Raw genomic sequence first — 6,462 nt, 5'->3', positions numbered from 1 at the left:
TTCTGCAATTCCTTGAAAATGCATATATGAATGTGTACATATGTTTATATTGTATCAAATCGTTCTGGAGGAAGGCTGAAGCTAGACATCATAGCAGAATTTTTAATTCACAGTGTCAGTAACAGAAAAGGCACCTCCTCCTGCCCCAAACCACCAGCTCATCGCTACCAAGTCAGTCCAGCCATCAATACTATTCTGTGAGGGCCCTTGTCAACTGGCTTAACATAATTCAGTTTTTGGGGTCTGGCACCCTTTTATGCCTGCTCTAGACTGGAACTTGGGCCTCCAGATGATCTTTTCTAAAACTGCCTACAGAATCTTCAATATATTCAAAGGTTCAAAGTTTTTTGTTTTTTGTTTTTTTCTTTTTTCTTTTAGATGGAGTTTCATTCTTGTTGCCCAGGCTGGAGTGCAGTGACATGATCTCGGCTCATTGCAACCTCCGCCTCCTGTGTTCAAGTGATTCTCCTGCCTCAGGCTCTTAAGCAGCTGGGATTAAAGGCACCTGCCACCATGCCTGGCTAATTTTTTGTATTTTTAGTAGAGACGGAGTTTCATCATGTTGGCCAGGCTGGACTTGAACTCCTAACCTCAAGTGATCCACCCACCTCGGCCTCCCAAACTGCAGGAATTACAGGCATGAACCAGCACTCCTGGCCGAGACATTCAAAGTTTAACAGACTTAATCTGCCAGCTGGATGCTGCTCGCACATCCTTTCCCCTTCTCCAGGATTCATAAGGATTCCTAATAGAGAGCAGACCATGATCAGTGGTACCATTGCACCCACCCCCCCCCCACCCCTCACTGACTTGCATGCTCAGAACCAGCCCCCACCTCACCACTACACCTGCTAGGCTCATTCTCAGGAGATTTCAGAAAAGTCAAAAATAACTCCTCATCAGAAAAAGCTCAGGCCCCCTGCTTTAACAAGAAAACCTTTGAGAATGGCCTTTTCAGCTTCAAAGCCACCATGGTGGGCAAAGCTTCAAAGACAGGGCAAGGTTAGCTTTGAAGATCTGTTGTTTTCAAAGCAGTGGTCTTAACCTTCTTCTAGATCATAGACCCCTCTGGAAATCTAACAAAAGCTCTGGAGCCACATGCCATGAAAATACACAAGCTTAATGAAAAAGTTGCCTGCAAATGAAGAGGGCTTATGGGCACTGAACACCAGGGTACACCGTAGGATAAGAATTCCTGCTATACTATCATAGCCAGATGAATGCATCAGTATGTCTTTTCCAAGTCTTCTCTGAAGGACCCCAATGAGTCTTTCTGATCTCATTTGTCAATATTTTCAATTTTCTCTATTTTCCAGGTCTGGGTATTCCATTTATCCATCCCTCTAGGTCTGATGGTCCATAAGTAGATTACGGTTTGGGTTGTATTTTTTCTTTTAGAAGCCAGCATCCATTCTGATTGGGAGGTGCCCATGTCCCATAGGGTTATTTTGAATAATATTGTCTCTGAATCCATCATTCCTCCATGCATCTACAGATCCTGCTATCCAACCATTTATTCCCACTCAGTCTAAATAAATAAATAAAAATAAAAATAAAAAACCTTCCATGCTCCAGGGACTGGAGAGACAGCAGGGAACAAGAACAAAATTCTCTGCCTTCATGTTATTGACAATTGAGTGAAAAGATGGACAAATAAAAGCAATTATAACGTAAAGGCATAAATGTTCTAGAGAAGATCAGGACATTTTGAAAATATATAAACTTTTTAAACTTTTTTTAACTTTTATTTTAAGTTCATGGGTACATGTGCGGGTTTGTTATATAGGTAAACTTGTGTCATAAGGGTTCGTTGTACAGATTATTCCATCACCCAGTTATCATTAGTTTTGTTTTTCCTGAGCCTCTCCCTCTTCCCACCCTTCACCCTCCAATAAGCCTCAGTGTCTGTTGTTCCCCTCTTTGTATTCATGTGTTCTCATCATTTAGCTCCCACTTAAGAGTGAGACCATGTGGTACTTGGTTTTCTGTTCCTGCATTAGTTTCCTAAGGATAGTGGCCTCCAGCTCTATCCATGTTCCTGCAAAGGACATGACATTGTTGTTTTAATGGCTGCATATTGTTCCATGATATATACACTCCACATTTTCTTTATCCAGTCTACCACTGATGAGCATTCCATGTCTTTGCTATTGTGAATAGTGCTGCAATAAGTGCATATGTCTTTACAATACAATAATTTCTATTTCTTTGGGTATATACCAAGTAATTGGATTGCTGGGTCAAATGGTATTTCTTTTTTAGGTCTTTGATGAATTGTCACAGTGTTTTCCACAATGGTTGAACTAATTTACACTCCCATTAACAGTGTATACATGTTCAAAAGAGAATTTTAACCCATACTTGAAATCGGGCAATCAGGAATGCTTTCTGAAGAAAAATATGTATAGCTGAGAATAATGGATAACTGCGAGTTACCCAAATATAATGCAGGCGGAAGAGTAGATGAAAGAATGTACAACTGTTCAAAGGTTTGAGGTTCATCCTAAAGCTAATCAAGAGCAACTTCTGGCTCTTAAGCAGAGCAATAATAATTCGACCTGACCCTCCCAAAGCTCACCCCAGTTCTCCAGAGGAGAGAATGATTAGAAGGAATCAAGAATAGACAAGAAACTAGTTAGAAGGCTGTTGTGGTATTCCAGATGGTAACCTAGGCTTGGATAATGACAGCAAGGTTGGAGGAAAGTGGGTGCTTTGGTGAGTTATAGAGGGTAGAAATGATGAGACTTGGTGATTGACTGATTGAGGGGTTAGAGCTGAGGGAGAAGGAATAGCCAAGAATAAAATGCCTTAATTTCTGATTTGGGCAACTAAGTGACTGGGTGCACAACTTTAAGGAAAAATGAAAAAGAATCAAATTTGGTAGGGACACAGAATGATAAGATAAATGCAGCTTTGGACATGTTGAGCTTGAGTTGCCTGCAAGACATTGAAGCAGAAGTGTCTAGAATTCTATTGGATCTAAAATGCAAGAAAGCTCCAGCCTAGAAATATAGATTTGGGAGCCACCAGTGTACACATTGTTTTTAAAGCCTGGAGAAGAGTATGCAGAGCTGAGATTTTCAACCAGGGAAAGGCCACAACCCCTTCAGGGTATATTTTGGAGATGTACACAAGCATTTTGTAGTTGTCACTATGACTGGAGACAATAGCTGGCTTCTACTGTGTGGGAGCCAGGGACACAGGCTGCCCTGCAGTGTTGGAGATAGTCCCACACAAAGAATCCTTCTCCATCCTGTGTTACTCTCTCGCTGTTTATAAAGATCTGAGCTTAGAAAGAATCTAACTCCAAATAAATACCTTTTTTAACATTGCTTTATTATACGTTGGATTTTCTAGGAATGTAACTACAGGGTAAGGTGAAGGAAGACTTCTCTGTAAACCCAACCCATATTCAACCCATATTCATGCCTTCAGACCAGACTTCTGTCCTGAAATCCTGACTTCTGTGTGTTCAACATCTCCATGTGGAGGTCTAAGGAGCAACTCAAACCTAAATTGTCCAAAACCAGACTGCTAATCTCTCCCTTCTAACTGTACCTACTCCACTCGGTCTTCCCCATCTCCATGGAGAGTGACTTTAAGGTCAAAACCTTTTAATTATGCTCAACCCTCTTAACTTTTTTCTCGCATCTGTCCAGTTCATCAGGGAATCTTCATGGCTGTACCACCAAAATACCTCCAGACTCTGACCTCATCTCCACATCTCCATATCATCATCTCTTCTGAGCCACAGCTATTTTTTTTTTTTTTTTGAGATGGAATCTCATTTTGTCACCCAGGCGGGAGTGCAATGGTGGGATCTCAGCTCACTGCAACTTCCGCCTTCCAGGTTTAAGCGATTCTCCTACCTCAGCCTCCCGAGTAGCTGGGATTACAGGCCCACGCCACCACACCCAGCTAATTTTTGTATTTTTAGTACAGAAGGGGTTTTGCTATGTTGGCCAAGCTGGTCTTGAACTTCTGACCTCAGGTGATTCATCCACTTCAGCCTCCCAAATTGTTGGGATTACCAGTGTAAGCCACCATACCCAGCCCATCTCTTGCCTGGTTTATTGCAATTGTACCTAACTGGCTTCCCCACTGTCATTCTAGGTCTCTCACAGTTTATGCTCAACTGCAGTCAGAGTGACACTATTAAAACCTAAGTTAGATTACATAACTTCTCAGATCTAAACCCTCCAATAGCTTCCCATTTCCCTCAGAGAAAGAGCCGAGTCCTGATGCTAACCTATAAGGCCCTTAATAAACCTCTCCTAGGCCCTGCTTACCTCTCTGACCTCATCTCCTCTGCTCTCCTCCTCACTTGCTCCTTCCAGACACAGGGGCCTCCTCGCTCCTCCTTAATACAAATGTGCTGAACATGCTCTTGGATTTCAGCCTTTCTAACAGCTGTTTCCTCCACCTGAAACACTCCTCCTTCAATTATCCAAATAACAAACTCCCACATCTTCAAGCTGTGGCTCAGATCTCAGTTTCTCAATGAGTCCCATGCTGACCACCAGTTCTTACCTTGCAACTCCCTTCCAGGCAGCATCCCTGATCCTTTCACTCTACTGCGTTTTCCCCATAGGTATTCTCAGCTTCTAAACAACACATTATTAACTTAGGATTTAGGTTTGTTTTTTTGCTGTCTGTCCACCCTACCGGATGCAAGTTCCATGAGGGCAAGAATATTTGTTTTATTTATTTCTATTTCCCAAGTGTCTAGACTAAAGCCTAGCAAATAATAAGTGCTCTATAAATAGTTCCTGAATAAATGTATTAATGAACTATGGTAAGATTCGCTCTTATGCCATCCTGTTTTCTTCCCAAACTATTGATTCTGGCATAAATTCCATGAGGAAGACTTTCTTGATAATCAAAGCTAAGCATTCAGAATTTTTTTAAAAACTATTTCTCAAAACAACAATAATAATAACAAAAGTCTTATTTTTCAAGACTGCTGGCTCTTCTGGAAGTTCAGATGCATTCAGGATCTCAGTTGTGTCCTTGGTTCTAGGCACAGTAGCAGTAGGCAAGCAAGTCTGTTAGTTCAAGGTGAGTCTGGGGTATCAGAAAAAGAACCCTCAACTGCTGTCTCAATACTCTTCTCTGCACCTATTAGAGCAGCTCTGATCTTTGGGACATTCTTGGATGAAGCCACAGTCTTACTCTCTCTAACATTTATCGTTTGATCTTGGTACTTCTTTCTAGGTTGAGCAAGGACAAGACTCTCCTTCTTCCATATGGAACTCTTTCAGGCCTAACTGAAGGCCTAATTTAACCCTTCAGTCTTTGCACTCCCTCTCACTGTCCCATCTCTTAGTCTTCTCATTCAAACATATACTGGTTGTTTATCTCTCCTCCTATGACACCAGTTAAATTAAGCTCTTTCAGCATCCTAGTAGAATCTTCTGCATGGACTCAGATTTGTCTCTATCCTTCTTACAGCACAGGACCCATGATGGACACAATATTCTAGATGTCATGTAACCTTGCATGGATGAGCCAGAACAGAACCCCACCCTGAAGCTTTAGTTACTTATTTGTGCAACCACTTCACATTTGTCCAGAGCGTTCAGTGTTATTCTAACAGAAACAGAAAGTAACTGCAGGGTTTTAAACAGGAGGATAATGATCAGAACTGAGTTTCTCTAAGGTCACTCCAGAGGAGCGAATAGATCAGAAGAGTCAGGGCTGAAGGCCAGAAACCAATTAGGAGGCTGTTGTAGTGTTCCTGATGGTAGTTCGCTGGGAACCTCTGGTCCCTGAGTCCCACTGGCACATGTTCTGTGAGGCTCGATTACCTCGGTCTTACGCTTTTGAACTCGGATTTGGGTTTCTTTTTTCGTGGGTTGGGAGATAAGGGCCCTTATTCTTTTAAATCTGAATCGTTTAGTCATGTATTTGGGTTAAGCCAAAATGTATCCTTCTTGTGCTCCTAAAACATGCTTCTAAAATTTTACTTGGCATTATTTTTCTGTGTATTCAGGTTTGTTATTACATTCCCTCCCACTCCTGCCCTAAAGCCTGGGGTTTCTTTGAAGAGAAACTCCGGGCCTTTTCTATTTTACATCCCCATAGCACAAAGCAAAGTGCCTTGTAGACCGTTACCCTGATCACATTTGTTGAATTAAGCTAAGGTGAATGGGTCTGAATTAAAAGCCGCTGTTAAAATGCAAATATGCTATCCGGGCTCCACATGACATTAAGGTCCCCATTAAAACCTTGGCACAGAGTAATTTATTGAATCAGTTAATAACCACCCAGTAGGCAGTGAAGGGCTGAAACATGGGAAAATATAACTTAGACTTGGGAGAGCCTTGAGGGAAAGAGCTGTGTGGTACAGAAATGTGACACAAGTCTACTGGCTGAGGAGCAGGCAGGTTGAGTCCTGCATCCAATAAAGGAGCATGGAGTTGAAGCCAGAATAAACTAGAGTTCAAATGCTGTTGCTTCCTA

The sequence above is a fragment of the Rhinopithecus roxellana genome, chromosome 13, assembly GCF_007565055.1.
Source record: "Rhinopithecus roxellana isolate Shanxi Qingling chromosome 13, ASM756505v1, whole genome shotgun sequence".
Classification (NCBI taxonomy): domain Eukaryota; kingdom Metazoa; phylum Chordata; class Mammalia; order Primates; family Cercopithecidae; genus Rhinopithecus; species Rhinopithecus roxellana.
Note: the sequence above shows the minus strand (reverse complement) of the source record.